Raw genomic sequence first — 17,157 nt, 5'->3', positions numbered from 1 at the left:
AAACTGATACGTCTAGGTCCAACAGAGTAACCAAGTCAAGAAACAAAACTATACAGCCTAAACTTGAGCACAAGAAGAATGACAAAAATACATTTGAAAAGAAGAATGTCTGTCCACACAATGATAATCAAACACAAATATGAACATCCGTGGTTTGGTTTTACCAGGTTTGTACATTTAACATTTTTTTTAAATGTATACCAATCAAAAAAGGGGCTGCCACCTACACTATTTTGCTGTTACGTCATTATGAAGAAATGCCCGTAGTGGAACTGAATTGTTGACAAGTGCTGTTTCATCAACTTATTTCGTTTTGATTACACGAACAGTTGAAAATCACTTTGCAATCTGCCATGCTAAACTAAATTTTCTTTAAGAATATGCTAAAGTCATAACCCCTACCAAACCTTCAAGGTCAGTCTGATTTGTATTCTCTATGCACCTGTTTATAGAAGTCCTCGAAAATCAAGTGCTTTGTCAAACCATGATTATAATTCACATCAAGACAACAAGACCAGCGTGTCATTCCTTATCATCAAGACACAACTAACACTAAGCACAAAGAGAAGCAACCTTTCACGATTACTAGATGTCTTGGGCTACTTGTGGATGCATTTAAGTAAATCACATATTATATGTTTTTGGCAGACAATTTAGGTACAATCCATGGGTCAATGATGGAAACAGAAACACATATGCCATCATCTGGCATGCTCTAAAAACTTTGAAAATGACTTATCATAGCAGTTTTTAGACTGAAAAACATGAGAAGGCCCGTTTTTGACGATTAGGGTGAAGTTAAGGGTGACAGAAGAGAATTGTAGGCAGAGCCAGTTTCAAAAGATGAAGTGGCAGTTTGACTCTAAAGGGATAACTTAAGACCCTGGTGCCAATGAAGACAAAGTGCGCTGGAGATGCTCATGATCCTCAATCATTCCCAGAGCGCATGCAGATTTCTTCCATGACAAAGTTGCCAACATCTACACAACCTTCAACTCCCAACTCAAGCCTGAAGACTTTTTTCAATGACCATACATCCACACACACGACCATCCCAAGGCTAACTACCTGGAACCACCTCACCACTCAGGACACAATCACCATCATGAAAATCCGTCAGACCCACGCTCCCACCATATCTTCAGCATTGGTCTCGAACTTTCCACCTACTCAACACCTCTCTGGATACTGTCACCTTTCAAGAAGACTGGAAGCAGGCAGAAACCAAACCCCAGCTGTAGAAACCTTCAGCAGACCCCAACAAAGTCAGCAACTGTAGACCCATCTCCCTGCACCCTCTCCCCGCCAGAGCCATAAAAAAAGCAATCACTGACAACTCACCATCTACCTGGAACACAATCTGGATTGTGCAGCAACCACAGCACCCAGATAGTCCTGATCACGCCACAGACAACATCTGGTACCTCCTCAACATGGGAGAGACAGCTGCCCTCATTCTTCTAGATCTCTCAGCAGCCTTCAACACTGTCTCCCACCACATGCTCATTGCCAAATGTCACAACATAGGTATTCAAGGAGCCACCCTCAGATGAATCGCCTCCTTCCTCACCAACAGAAAATGAGTCTACCTTCCACCCTTCACCTCCCAATTCAAACCAATTTTCAGGAGAGTCCCTCAAGGCTCCTCACTCAGCCCCACACTTTTCAACATCTACATGTCTCCCGCTTGCCAACATAGTCAGATCCCACAGACTCAACATTATGTCCTACACCGACGACATGCAACTCATCCTCTCCCACTCTGAAAACTCCACTGTGGTCAGAACCAACTTCCCCCAATGCATGACAAGAGTCGCCAGTTGGGTGAGAAATAATTGCCTCAAGTTCAACACCGACATTATTGAAGTCTTGATCTTCTGCAGCGACAACTCCTCCCTGGTATGCCTTCTGGTGGCCCATAGAACTGGGGCCCACTCCAACCCCAGCTGAGCATGCCAGTAATCTCATTCTCATCCTGGATAGCAAACTCACTATGAAGTCCCAAGTCAACACAATGTCATCTTCCTGCTTCTTATCCTGCACATTACATAAGATTTTCAAGTTGCTTCCCCAAAATGTGAGACACACTATCACCCAAGCCCTCATCACCAGTCAACTGGACTACAAAACACCCACTATGTGGGGAACAACGCACACCTAGTTCAAAGGCTACAAACCATCCAGAACGCCACAGCAAGACTTATCCTGGATCTCCTTTGTCACAGCCACATCACTCTCTACCTCAAAAAACTCCACTGGCACCCGGTTCAGAAGGGATGCCAGTCTAAGCTCCTCACCCATGCATTAAGGGCCCTGCACGGCTCTAGACCCGCATACATCAACCACCAACTGAGATTCCACAAACCCTCCAGACACCTCTGCTCTGCTCCCTTGCACTGGTTCATTCCACCCGCATATAACGCAGCAGAGCAGGAGGGAGCTCTTTCTACTTTGCAACCAAAGTCTGGAATGGTCTCTCCCTGCACCTCAGGATCTCCCTACTCTGCAGGGGTTCTGTAGGATGCTGAAAACCTGGCTCTTTGACTGAGACCCTGGACCCTACCAGTGCCTGGATACCCTCAAGGGTGACAAGTGACGCTCTAAAAGTCGACTGATTGAATGATTGATTGATCACCTTTTGAATACTCCCCCGGCTTCAGTATGGATCTGGAAACTTCCTGCTCCCCCCAGATGGATAACCCAACTAAAAAATTGGCTTTGATTAGCGTGCAGATCTCTATACTTGGGAACTTTTAAGGTAGAAAAGAGCCCAGTTCAAAAAATTGAGAGGATTCTGAATAGATAGATGCCAAAGCAGTACCTCTCTGTTGGTTGGTCTTTAAATTGGATGGAACCAAGAAGTCCTGCAGGACAGAGTGTACAAAATGCCCATTTTAAAGTACCAAACCATCTAGGTAATCTTATTTCATGTATTTTGGAAAAAGAAGGGACTGGGAGGTTATATAGTCCAGTGTACGTACTCCCTTTTCATAATATATCTAATTACAAGGTACACTGTTCCAGAGCAACCAGAAAAACACCAAAGAACTACAGGTGTTTCAGGTATGGATGAATTCAGAAGCAGAGGCCCTCATGTGTCATCAATGGGCTTGCTCCACGTCAGACTGGCGCTGCAATGTCTGATGGGACTCTTGAGAGGGCCTCCTTGCCTGAATTTCAGGGAAAGATAAAGAGCTGAAAAAAGACTAAATAGGAAACAAAGTGTTTAAAATTCGCTCTAACACTCCCAAAAGAACCACTTTGATTAGAACAAGGAAGTGTAGGTCAAGATTAAAAACAAAATTGGAGTAGTGGAGACAATAGTCCTATACTCTCAACAAAAGGAATGGCTATGGAAGGTATTGCTTATACCACTCCAATAAGTCCCCATGTTTCGCACCTTACTGTGTCTATACGGATCAATTGGTGCTTCTTCAGGACTAGATAAATTCTTCTCCAGGAATTAAAAGAAAATTAGTCAGTCAAAAAAACACAAAAACTATGAGACTCCTCACACCAGTTCCTGTTGATTGTCAGCAGAACTGAGCCACACCAGCCTAAACTTAGGACAGGTTTACTTTGGTAATTCAGACTCACAAACTCTTGTTGGGTTTGAAGACCTCTCTGACCGCATTAGATCGTATCCAGGTGCCGTCAACTCGACGTACCGAGTTGACGGCACCTGGATACGATCTAATGCGATCAACATTGTTGACAATCAAAAGGAACTGGTGTGAGTAGTCTCTCACATTTTTGAATTTTTTCTTGACTGATAAATTCTCTTTTAATTCCTGGAGAAGAATTTATCTAGTCCTGAAGAACCACCAATTGATCCGAATAGACACAGTAAGGTGCGAAACATGGTGACTTATTGGAGTGGTATAAGCAATACCCTCAATAGCCATTCCTTTTGTTGAGAGTATAGGACCATCGTCTCCACTACTCCAATTTTGTTTTTAATCTTGACCTACACTTCCTTGTTCTAATAAAAGTGGTTCTTTTGGGAGTGTTAGAGCCAAATTTAAACACTTTTTTTTCTCTCTAGTCTTTTTTCAGCTCTTTATCTTTCCCTGAAATTCAGGCAAAGAGGCCCTCCCAAGGGTCCCGTCAGACATTGCAGCGCGAGTCTGATGTGGAGCAAGCCCAATGATGACACATGAGGGCCTCTGCTTCTGAATTGATCCATACCTGAAACACCTGTAGTTCTTTGGTGTTTTTGTGGTTTCTCTGGAACAATGTACCATGTAATTTGATAAATCTTGTTTCATGAACATACGGACTGATGCCCATCAAGCTGCCTGGCAAAAATCCAGAACAGGAACTCTGTGTGTCAATGCAGGGGTAGCAGCTTTGGCTCTGGTGGAACAAGATCACAAAAATTCCAGGTGCTGCTTCATGGCCAAAAGCAGAGCATGATCCACCGGAGATGGACCTCTTCTGCCCTGCCTTGCCTTTCTTCGCTCTAGCGAATTCCACCGCTGATCATTTACACAATGTTCCCTAGTACGATCCATATAACAGCTAAGAGCGCTTTTAGGTTCCAGTTGAAGGCGCCTCTCCTCCTCCCTAGAGAAGTGAGGTGGAGTAAAGAAACCAATTGGGTGAGGTTTTTTGCCTGACGTGAAAAGTAGTTACTACTTGGGAATAAAGGAAGCGCGGGTTCTAAGGACCAGCTTGTTTGGGAAGAAAATAGAACGCTTGCAGCTCACTCCATCGTCAAGCCAATTTTATGGCAACGAGAAACATCATCTTATGGGTGACAAGCCTTAGTGAGCAGCTATGCAGTGGTTCAAAAGGAATACACATTGAGAAGTTGATGACCAAGTTAAGATTCCACTGAGGCATAATAGAGGGAAAGAGTTAAAAGAAATGTAACAAACAATAAAAAACCATGCATCACAATGGGTGATCTACTAAAAGGCGGCAAATCCAGCAATCGCAAAAAGGCTGAAAGAGCTGGCAGGTAACATTTAACTGTGCTCAGAGAAGATCCTTGCTGGGCTAGGTACAACACAAAAAGTACTACGTCAGATAACCTGACGTGAAGTGGGTCAATCTGTCAAATACCCTGCAAAGGCACAAACATGTCCCAAAGGCAGGCTTATACTGATTTTGTCGAGAAATGCCTGTTTTTTATTATGCCATCCATAACCTCTGGAAGGAGATTGAACGCAGTAAGCTATCACCTCTCAATCTACAAGCATGAGAGTGAAGATTGTGCAGGCCTGGGTACAGGACCATTCCCTGCTGCTTTAACAGAAGATCCTCCCAAAGCGGCAGCCTAATCGCCGGACAGATACTCACGCTCAGAAGTTCTCCATAACACACTCTCAGTGCCCAATCTGCTGCCATGAGGATGACTTGGGCCCAGTCGTGCCTGACGTGCCTGAACCTTTTCAGAACTCGGGGCAGGGAAGGTATTTGTGAGAAGGCATACAGGAGACCAGAGTTCCACTCTAGCTGGAACGCAACCCTGAGGGAAAGTTGCCTTGGAAACTCCAACACCCAAAAAAAAGCAATGCAAGTTGGTGAAAAGTTCAAGCCAAGGTTTTCCCCATTTGCTGAAGAGAACTTTACCACCTCCAGGTCTAAGTGCCATTTGTTGTTCACTAGGTGTCAGCAACTGAATTTGTCCACCCTGGCAGTGATTACTCTAGGTGGTAATCCACAAAGTATATACCCTGGTTTTTCAGCCACTTCCAGAGATGTAGCACCTCATGGCATAGGGTCAACGATCACATAACAGCCTGTTTGTTGTAATGCCACAAGGCAGTGTTATCTGTGAGCACCTGCCTCTCTATGATGGATGGTAGGAAGGCCTTCAATGCCAAGAGGATGGCCCGCAACTCCAAAAGGTTGATGTGGAGCTGGGACTCCAGCAGAGACCAGATGCCTCTGGTGTTCACCTTTCACAAGTGGCCGCGACAACCCACAAGATATGTATTGGTCACCACTGTTCGCTCTGGGTCAGGTGGTTGGGGGGTGGGGGGGATCTGCTGCTAACCCAATCATGGTCCAGCACCCACTACTGCAAGTCTTTGCAGTCTCCTCAAAAATCTGGACATGATAGGAGAGGTCACCTTGATACTGTGCCCAGTGAAGAGACTGCATATGCCACCTGCATGCTTCACCAAAAGGATGCAGGAAGCACTCCGTCCCAGCAGCCTGAGAGTCATCCTCACTGCAATCCAGGGCAAGGGCTGAAACACCAGGATCATAGGCCAAATGTCCTGGATTTTCCATTCCTAGGAGAACGGCACAAAACTGCACTGTATCCAGAATGGTTCAGATGAAGGGAAGCAACTGTGAAGGAGTCAGGTGTGACTCAGGCACTTTTATAGAGAACCTCAATGAAAAGAGGAGGTTCTCTGTTGTATGGAGGAGGGTGACTATTGCCTGGGAAAAGACCACATTCAACAGCTATTTGCCAAGGCAGGGGAGGACTGGAAACATTGACCCCCCCAAAGATGTGCTGCAACCTCCATCATTAATTTTGAGAAGACCAGAGGGGCAATGGTAAGGCCTAAAGTCAGCACAGCAAATGGTCCTGCCCACCACAAACTGCAGATAGTGTGCCTGCGGGCCTGCACAACGGGCATGTGGAAACAAACATTTTGCAGGTCCAACGCTACCATCCAGTTTCTAGAATAAAAGGAGGATCAGACCTGGGCCAGAGTGAGCATCCTGAATATGTCAATTCCGCAGCAAGGCATTGCAGTTTTCTTATGACTCCTGTGGTATTACACCATTAAAGAGCTAGAGGTTTTGTCAACCCACAAACAGCGCTTTACCTAGCATCATAATAAGCTGAAGCTTATTACCTGGAATGAAAAAACGGGCTTTGCCATTAGCTTAAAAAGAGATTACAACTCCAGTTCCTTAATAGCATACACCAGATGTGTCTCTACAGGAAACTCATCTTGTGCCAATAACAGCAGATTTTCTAGCAGACGCAGATACAATCACCTGGCTTTTCACGACTCACTGTTAGCTCAAGAGGAAGGCATTAGGAAAACACTTCCCTAAGGAACAAACTTGGTTAGATCCACAGGGATGCTATCCTGCAAATATGGGAAACAGGGACAGCGAAAAGTTAGTGCTCCTATCAGTTTACCTCCCTCTTCTCCTCCCCTCAATTACAGACATCCATTTAAGAAAAGACTGGGGAAGTTGTATTACAACTGATGGGTGCAATACCAGTAACTGTGTAGAATGGAGACTGCAACCTACTTGTGGATGAAAACACGGACAGACCAACCTTGGCAAGCAGGGTGAGAGCGGGAAAATCCAAATTAAACCTTTTTGTGACAGTGAATGTAATAAGAGATATCTGGGGAGAATCACACTCGAAAGAATCACAATACTCGTTTTCCTGGAATGTGCAATACTCTTTTGCAGGACTAAACTACTTGCTGATACACACACCCCTTCTCATCACCCCTGCAACCTGCTCACCCCTAGATTCAGTCAGGACTCTAGGTACTGAAGAAGAAAATCTGAAGTTGGAACAGCAATATGCAGGGGACCCAAGTGAAGAGGTCTAATACCAGGGGACTGTCAAAAGGCAGAAACACATTATATTGGTAGATGATAAGGGCACACCTTCTGAGCAAACTACTTAGACTAAATGAAGTATACAAGGGATATGGAGCTGAGGATAGCAACATGGTGCATAATGCAGTGAAAAATGGAACCAGTTTAAGTCTTTGAGCAGTATCTACAAACCACATAGAGAACAAGATGAAAAGCGACAATACTGATGAAATGGAAAGCTTTGTGATTGATCTATCTGTACAAAAGCTGTCTACACAAGACTAAGACATGTTAGAAGAATCCCTAAGCCAGGAGGAACTGGTCGACTCGCTCATGCAAATGAAAGCAGGGAAAACACCTGGACTAAATGGCCTTCCGGCCGAAGTGGTTAAACAACTATCTGTTAAAGTGAAAATCAACATGCTGATATTATTAGAAGAGGTGAGAGAGACGGGGTTGACACAGTCAAGCCACCAGAGTAACCCATGGAGTACTGCTACTCAAATAGGCCAATTTTGCTTTTGAGTGCTTAAGTCAAAATAACAGCCAAGACGGTCACCAATCAACCCTACACAGCCAGTTACTCTAAAACACCCAGCCCAATCACGTTCATGCCCAAGTAGGTTACAAGATATAAGGAACAGGAAGATCTCATCTCTCAATATTAGACATAGTCGATAAATATGGTAGACACACATGCATTAAGCATCATGGGCTTCCCCAGTGTGATATATGAAGCAGGATGCCAGACATTCTACCAGATATTGCCAAGGCAGTTGTTTGCACCTTGAAAATGATGACTTTCCAGGTAGGCTGGGAAGGTTTGTTGATCCTGGAGACATCACTCTGCGATTTGGCCAAGAGCAACGTGTAATGTTATGTGTCTGCAGATGGGACAATATTATGATCTCAAAGGTAGAAGACATAGGAAATGTAAGAGCAAACAAAGCATTTGCAGCTTTGCATGAAGAATTATCACTAACTCACAATTATATACACATTTTGGGCAACTCTCTGAGGAGGCGCCTTTTGTGAATCCGTGAAAAGTTGCCATTAGAGTAGGCTTCAGTTCCATCTAAATTAATATCCTGCATCAAATATATTACACATGAACCCAGTTAGTTAAAAATCAGGATGGCCACAAGTAGCATTTGACAGAAAGACAGCAACTTAGAAGAGACATTTATTCATACATGAAAGAGTGCCCAGAGGTTTCCATCTAGAACAGGTTGAGAAATGCATTGCGGATTCTCTGGGGAGATCTACCCTTATATTACCCTTATATTAGCATACAGTGAGATGGCTATTCCTAAATATAATAACTTACTTTTGGTAACACTCTTTATGATAAATACTGTAGAATCCTCACATTTTGAATATCCAAGCATAAGGCCATAAGACTGGATATGGAATTTGTCAGAGCAATTGCTGACACAATCTGGCAGTAGGCGACACACAAAACATTGGCGACCACCTCCGAAGCAAATGTGCAGTCACATCTACGTGCTGCCCCTGCACAAACGTCACTTCGTCTTGAAGTATTACGGGCTAAGATACATGGATCAAACATGACAGACTGGAGATGACAGCAGGCTGAATCTAACTTTAGACCTTTTTAGAATCACAAGATTCCACTCCACAGAAGAGGAAAGAGGGAGGGCTGTGAGGAATCTGTGGTATAGATAAGGGTATTCACCAGAAATAGTGTTATCAAAGGTTAAGTACCTTGTTCTTCTGATGGATACGTTTAACCACAGATTCCTGACCTTTAGAAGAGATACCAAAGCAGTAACTCCCAAAAGGTGGAAGGTCTCAGGAGTGGACTCACAGAAAGAAGTCCTACAGAAAGAAGTGTGTGAAATGGCCCTCCAGGCGGACCTGACTATCCAGGCATTAGTGCCTGCTGAACGTATACACAGATGCCCATGCAGCAGTTTGACAGATGTCTAGTACTGGAACACCTCTAACTAATACTGTAGTGGAATCCTTGGCCCTAGAGGAATAGACCATATGTCCTACAGAAGCTCCTTCTTGGCGACGGCATAGCTTACTTTGTATACATTTGACTACCTACATGGAGAGCGTTTGTTTCTACACCTCCCTTACCTTCTAAGCACCTGAAAGGAGACAAAGAGCTGGCCTTCTACTTGGTACTCCTTTGCGTGCTTGGTTTAAAAACAGGCAGAAAGGATGTGGGCCAAAGTCAGCATCTTCTGCAGGAAGGTATTCAAAGACCTTGTCCCTCCATCTTTTTAGGCACCTAGAAATAGTAGTTACACCCTTCTCCTTTGTCTACGTTTCATGCACTCTCTATGGCAACTTTGTTCAGTAGCAACTGAACTTCCTACACAAGAACGGAGTCATGATCTGCTGAAGTTAGAGTGAAACTGGTAGATATAAAAAGGGAAGGATGTAAAGAGCAGGGCATAGTCTCTCAGCAATCTACAACACCCACTGATCTCATAACACACCAGCCGGCTAGGAAAATCAAAATCTTCCCCCAAACTAGCCAAGCATAACAACTGTAAGAGAGATCACAGTGGCTTAGCCGCAGGTGTGGAACTGCGAAAGGGTTGTACTGGCAGCTACAAAGGTTGGGAGAGCTACAACTGGCGGTAAGTAAGACACCAGCAGTATCCTTAGAACGGTAATGCTGCAGGAACTGACGAGCTGAAGAACTCTGACTCATACAGCATGTCGCAGCAAGACTCCTTGAAGCGCCCCAACGCAGAATTAGCCTTTTCACTGAAAAGATTGGAGCCATTCAAAGGCATGTCCACTAGGGATGCTTTCATATTCCCTAGAAAAATCTCAAGCATGGATGTCATCACTACCCTGGTGCACATGGCACATCCAACACAGTCAGTCATATTTAGACCAGCTCTCAAAACTTATTTGTCTGTATCTTGTTTGTCTTGGATCGTGTGAGAAAAGTGGTTTCAATACTAATTGTGGATGACCAGCAAGAGCCTGCTGGCCATGTCCAGGAGCGCATGTTTGTATCTCCCAGGAAGAAAATGGCATTCAGGGACAGCAAGGTTAAGCTGGCTTAAGAAAAAACTATTTGCCCGAAAGCACTGATACATTTTTATTCCCTTTCTAGAGCAGCAGGTAATGCATTTGGATTCATCTTAGTAGTAGATGCTTCAACTACCAAGCTCTCTTGAGTCGGGTCCTGGTAAGAAAGGCCAAATTGCCAGGGGCTGGCTTATGACACCTAGCGAAAGGACAATTTACAGGTGGTGCTGAACATAACTTAGACCAGGTCGCCATCAAAGTTTCTGCCGGGGCCTTGCTGAAGGCCAGCAAAGGCTCTAGGGTAATAGGCCAAGGCTATAATCTCACATAAAAGATTCTTCCAGGTTTCTAGTGTAGGTTGTTTTAAGTTTAACATTTCTGTTACTCAGCAGACTACTACCACCAAGGAGACACCCTTCTCAGTAAAGGGGTCTGGATGGGAAGTTCAGCTGTTTCTCAAGGAACGTTTCAAGTTCACTGGCATTCTGCAGATCAAGGAAAAGGCCAATATCTGAGGGTAAAGTAAGATATCTGCCTCCTCATCGTCATTTATGTTGTGTTCTGAAACCCTTAAATTGAGTCAGAATCTGGTCCAAACAAGGCTTCCAGACTCCTGTAGCACTGGCATAGTGGAGAGGCTGTGGGTCCTCCAAGGTTGGGGGCTGCAAGTAGTAATCTTAAACCAAGACAAAGGCATGTACTGGACTGATCTGGTGCTGGGCCCACTAGTTCCGAAGTTGACGCCAGGGCAGTTTACAATCACGAGGCCCCAGGCCGTGGAGTGGAGACATGAGCCTGAACTGGCAAGAAGCCAGGGAAAGGCATATTGGGGGTCAGTCAGTGCCAGGGTATATTTACCCCTTAGCGCCCCCGCAAAGGATCAACTGGGACTATATGTGTCCCAGAGGGAGTCAGAATCGTCCTGAATAGTTGCAGCATGGCCTCCCTGAAGTTCTCTATCTTCTGCAGAGTTGACAAAGGCATGGAGAACTCAGGAAATGCCAGAACCGGCCTCTAAAGAGGCTAGAAGTCGGAAGATGGTCTCGTGTGTTTACTGCATGTCCCTGGGGTGGGAGGGATGAAAGTGTGATGAGTTCTGCTTGGACTCCTTGCACTTGTACTGCAATTTGCCCTAAAGACTTTGGGCCTCATTATGAGGTTGGCAGGCTGACCGTCAGCCTGCCACCCCAGTGGACAGAATACCGCTGCAGAGCTGGTTGTCTCCCTCAGGCCAATTACAAGGTTTCCACTGGGCTGACAGGCATAAACTTAGAAATCTGAGGTTTCCGCCGGTCAGCTCAGTGGAAACTGTGCAGTGGCATTGGCCTCGGCTCCATAATGCTGTCGCACAGAGGGTACCCCAGCACCCTTGGAAAGCGAATTGACTGCTGTAACAGACAAACACACATTTAATATATGTTATGCTTAAACCCAGGCAAAGGAAACTGGGGGTCCTGAACCTGCAGCATTACTATCAAGAAACACAAGTGCGGTACATACTACATGAGTCAGAAAGGATACAGAAAAATCTTGGAGTTTCGATGACCACATTATCAGTGAACCCACTTCAATAAGTTCCTTGCATCTCAAAGGGACAGTGGACAGAGAATCTTTATGTATAATGAGCAGAGTGCCACTGCCAGTTTGGAAACCTACATAAGAACCTTAGAGTATCTTCCATTTTTACACTAATTTAGTTAATCAAGTTACTCTCCAGGGATTGAAAGAGGGATGGTCTACCAACAGAAAGAGAGAGAAAGCATCAAGGTAGGTGATCTCTTTCCATGGATCTGACAGCTGTAGGTGGTTTGTTTGACATTGCAGCTCATGTGTTTACCACACATACATTTACAATGATGGATTGTATCTCTCTCTAGATATATATATATATATATATATATATATATATATATCTTCACACCAGTTTGACAATTAAGTCAAGGATGCAGCACTCACAGGATTTCATTAACCTTCTTTTATTTCATGAAAAGACCCCAAACAAACTGACACCAACGAGTTTCAACCTTCCCGGTCTTAATCACGGTAATTATTCAATCCATTACATGAACTATTTATACTTCTCCTCTAAGCCATGCCATTATGTGGCATTCTGGGATATGTAGTCTTTGCAGTATATGCTATTAAACAAACCACACCAATAGCCTTCTTAACCCCAGTGTAACCTACTGACACAAAAAAAGAAACTAAAAAATAGGAAAACCTTGCACATACAGCCACTAATAAAACTAAATATCACAAGCATAACAACAGCTACTCTACTGAACACTACAATTTGTTATCATATTCCTCTGTCCTCATTATTTAAATTGTAATGTTGAGTAGAGTAGCTGTTTTTATGCATATATATATATATATATATATATATATATATATATATATATATATATATATATACACACATATACACACACACACACAAAAACACACTTCTCAACTTAATGCCAGACTTGTGTCAATTTCATGCCTTTTAGGGTACTGGGTGTTGAACATCAGAGAAAATGAGGTGCTGATTTAAGGATCTGTGCTACTTGACATAGCTTGGATAAATGGCCAAAGGTGTGGAACATTTCGTTGGCTTAGAAACTGGGAGCGGCCCAGGGTATCACATTTAACTTGGGACTTCTTGGCACCTATGAAACAATTACTATAAACCAAATGATGCGTTTAAAAGAGCATGAATCTAGTGTATGGCTGAAAATGGTGATTATAGGGTTCATGAAAAAAAAGGCAAAAAGGTAATCATCAAGATTCTTTTAGGTTTTTCTTTACTAGCCATTTTAATAGTGACAGCACCAGCTCCCAAAGCTGAGTGAGAGTCTGGACAGTAGTTGATCTGTTTGCTAGCGTCAGGGTTGGGTTTTTGTGAGTTAATTGATCCACACTTGTCTTACATTTGAGGGGATGGTAGACTAAAGAAGTTACTGCTGGCGCTAGGGAGTCAACGTTTGCTCAGCATTTTTGATAGACAAGAATCTCCTGGGTAGGTTGTGGGTTACATCTAGTTGTACTGTGACTAGCGTAACTTTAAATCCTTAGGCTTTCCAGCACTGAGGGAGCATTGTTTTAAAGGTATCTGAAAAGGATAATCCTTGACTTTTTTCTCTATATCTTTATTTATAAGTAAAGACAACTGTAGTTCGAAAAACAAAAGAACTAATGCTCTGCAATGCACAGCATTACAACTAGTCTCTCGCAAAAGAAATTAATAAGCTTAGACTTCAGGACGCATCAACATTTCCACATCACAAGCTCCTAGACACCCCCCCGCCTTTTCCAGGGCAGTATAGGTCCATACTTCGCATCTAAGGCAAAGCTGCACAGTGCTGCATAAAACAGTCGTGCCAGCTGTCGCTCCTATTCTGCTCCCTTAACCCATCCCGTCCCAATCTGTCATACAGCGACCTATATCCTTAAAGGCTGTAAATGAAAAATGATCAAAGAGAGAGAGAGAGAGAGAGAGAGAGAGAGAGAGAGAGAGAGAGAGAGAGAGAGAGAGAGAGAGAGAGAGAGAGAGAGAGAGAGAGAGAGAGAGAGAGAGAGAGAGAGAGAGAGAGAGAGAGGAAGGATTGTTCCACTAGCAGCGTAAAACATTTTTTAATGAAAGCATTAGTATAATGATGGACTGCTGAAGGCAGGGTAGAAGGTTTGCTTGGGAACGACAGGTGCGTCTTAATAATATAATCCAAATATAATATTACTGGCCATTCCTAAGGAGCATGCCACAAACTAAACTGTCTCGACTGTAGGCCCAAATCAAAATGGTATTTAGATTCCTAACATGCTTGACACAAAATCCTATCTATAGATGAGAGAACCCAGATTCTGTGTGAGCAAATCCCCTTTGAAAGGGGATTTGCACACCTGGAAATTAAGTCTATATTTTCTCACTTCTATATGAGCAAATATAGTGGTAGACGCAGGTTTTGTGGTTGCTCCTCAATGGCTCCAAAAGATCTGTTTCTGTTGCTCTCGGGTGCAACCCCCCAATGTTGTTGCGAGTGAGTGTTCCTGGCCCAGTGTCGCTCATTTGTGAGCGTTCCTCTGCCTTAGTATCCCTACCTCCTCATTTTCCCTTTTTCAAAATCGCCTCTCAGGTGCCTTTCGTCCACCAAGTGGTCTCAAACTCTTTTCCCAAGGGCTACTGCACGTGCCCCCCTCCACTCCAATAAACAGACACCAGATATGCAGACAGATGCAAAACTATCCAGTGATAACTCAGCTGAGTAATGTATAGCCCTGCTGTCTGTAAGTAATGCAAGATACCTCTTTGATGGGTGAAAGGTGGCTCTGCTGTCTATGGTGAATACACTCAAGTGTAGGCAGTTTTTTTTACTTTATACATTTGGAGTAAATCTTTCCTGAAGAATTATAAAATGTGTTGAAAGAAGTGCATATTGATGTCTAGATTCTGAGAACACTACCCAGATATGTATATGCTTTTAGAATTTCTAGACAAACTCGACCCAGATTCAAATGGTAGCGGCAGCAATGTTTTTTTTGCCTTGAAGACCAACATTTTAGTGTATTTCCTGCATATGCATTTAAAGCATTCGGGTTGTGTGGAAGGCCAAGACGAAAAATGACTACATCATCTGTGGACATCAACACATGGCCATTTAATGATGTGATACTTGGTTGAAACGTCCTAATACTTACAAGTTGGGAAGATAAATCATAAAGGAAAATTACAGAAAGAAGAGGGGCAAATATGCAATCTTGTTTCAACCAGACTTTCTTTGAAATTTAGGGGTTAAGCCTTTATTCCTGCCCATCAGAATTCTACAGAGAATTTGGAGAAATGTAGTGCCATGATCAATCTTAGCAGATCTTAAGGGCTACCCAATATGACCAATCTCTTCTATTGAGCCAGCCTGCCCACTCTATCAAATGCTGTTTAAAAAGTCAATAAATCAGTGCACAGGATCTGCGATTTTGCTACTACAAATTATCAAAGTATGAACAACTGCGATGTCTGTAACAGAGTGCTTGGGTCCAAAACCAGCTTGTTCTGGGGGGATTATTCCTTTCATTTTGCTCCAGAATGCTGGTTTCAAAAATCTTTCCTGTGCCACTGAGAAGGACAATTGGTATTTGCAAACGCTGCTCATGCTCATTCCTTTGAGAATTTTGAACATTTGATTCAAAACTGAATCGTTTTGCTGTTCTGGAGGAACCTGCAAATGAAATTAAAAGAAATATGTCCTTGATGGTTTTCTGCTTTCAGCAGATTAATGAGGATACTTAGTATGTTTTTGGATGTAAAATGTCAAAGTCCTGGTAGTAGTCTATAGAAAGCAGAAGGGAAACACTTCTTTCAGCATGCCCATTAATAGCCATCTGTGCGATAACACATATTACATATGGCAATTTTATTTTTTAGTAAATCAGGTCTCCTGTAAACAGGTAATTGAAGGCTTTAAATCCGGTATAAATTAATTTTCCCTTCACGTAGGTCTGCTATGTTACAGGAGACTAGTGACAAATAGTTGCTAAAAAAAAGTAATTTGAAAACTTTATTTGGTTTGTTTTTATTAATCATCTCACAGAGACCAAGAGACCTATTTTTTTTTTTTGTAAGAGCAGATGAGAATTGATCTTGGGTTCTAATGTGTCTGGTATCTGAATTAACTTGCATGATACAAGAGTTCAAGAATCATTTATTAGTTGCACAATTAATTGAACTTTTTCAAGGGGCCCTATAACTAGGCTCTATGTCCGGTTCTTGACTAAACTTGCTTTTTGGAAAATTTAGATGACAAATAAAAGGTATGTCATAACCATTTTTATGAAGAACATAACACTCCTTTATAATTATTATTGGTATCAAACTGAACCAAAATGCGACCTTCACAATTGACAAGTCCTGTTTTTTGGAATGAAACCAATTTTATTTCTGACCAACAGAGTGACTAACTGTAAGTAAGGGTGGACCAAGGCTCCTGTATCTGTTAAGAGGGCTATTATCTTTTGAAAAATGATCCATAATATCAGTAATTGTCAAAAAGAGTGGGGCATTACTAAATTCGACTGCTCTATTCATTAACTCGTCATTCAAATCTGGTGCCGGGTCTACAGGGCTAGGTGTCGTGGTACTGTTTCCACAGACATCAAAAGTGCAGATCTAAATTCAGCAGTGTAAGGGATTAACTCGTCACAAGGCTCCTTAGGAGCAGGAGAAGACGGAAGGATAATGACTCCGAACTCTGCACTAAATTTGCTCACGGCTCTATTGGCTCAATTTGGCTCTATACTACTGAGTATTATTGATTATGTTATTTGTTGTGAAATCTTTCTTTAATTGAAATCTTACACCTTTTGAGCATTTTTTAAAAATAATGCTTAGCTTTGCTTTTCTCTTTTTGTTGGGCTCTAATTGGTCTTCTGTGGCTTATTTTCTTTCTGCTCGTTAAAAATTGGAAACAAGGAAGAGATGATGCATTTGGTAGCAATTGGTGGTTTTGTCAGTGATATGAGCCACCAACTATAGAGAGTTCCGCTTACTGCTGCTTACTTAGGAGTTGTCCGGTTGACCCCGTCTGCACTTTAAACATGCACAATAGGGCTAAACTCCCCAGTATTAGCCTG

General features: G+C 43.0%; 1 protein-coding gene across 5 annotated transcripts in view; it reads right to left on the bottom strand.

The window, feature by feature from the left end:
- ARL13B (ARF like GTPase 13B) overlaps nt 1–17,157 on the bottom strand; it is a 518,943-nt gene that overhangs the window by 2,857 nt on the left and 498,929 nt on the right. The window lies entirely within an intron of this gene.

Source organism: Pleurodeles waltl, chromosome 8 (assembly GCF_031143425.1).
Source record: "Pleurodeles waltl isolate 20211129_DDA chromosome 8, aPleWal1.hap1.20221129, whole genome shotgun sequence".
Classification (NCBI taxonomy): Eukaryota; Metazoa; Chordata; class Amphibia; order Caudata; family Salamandridae; genus Pleurodeles; species Pleurodeles waltl.
This window is presented reverse-complemented; position numbering and strand designations above follow the sequence as displayed.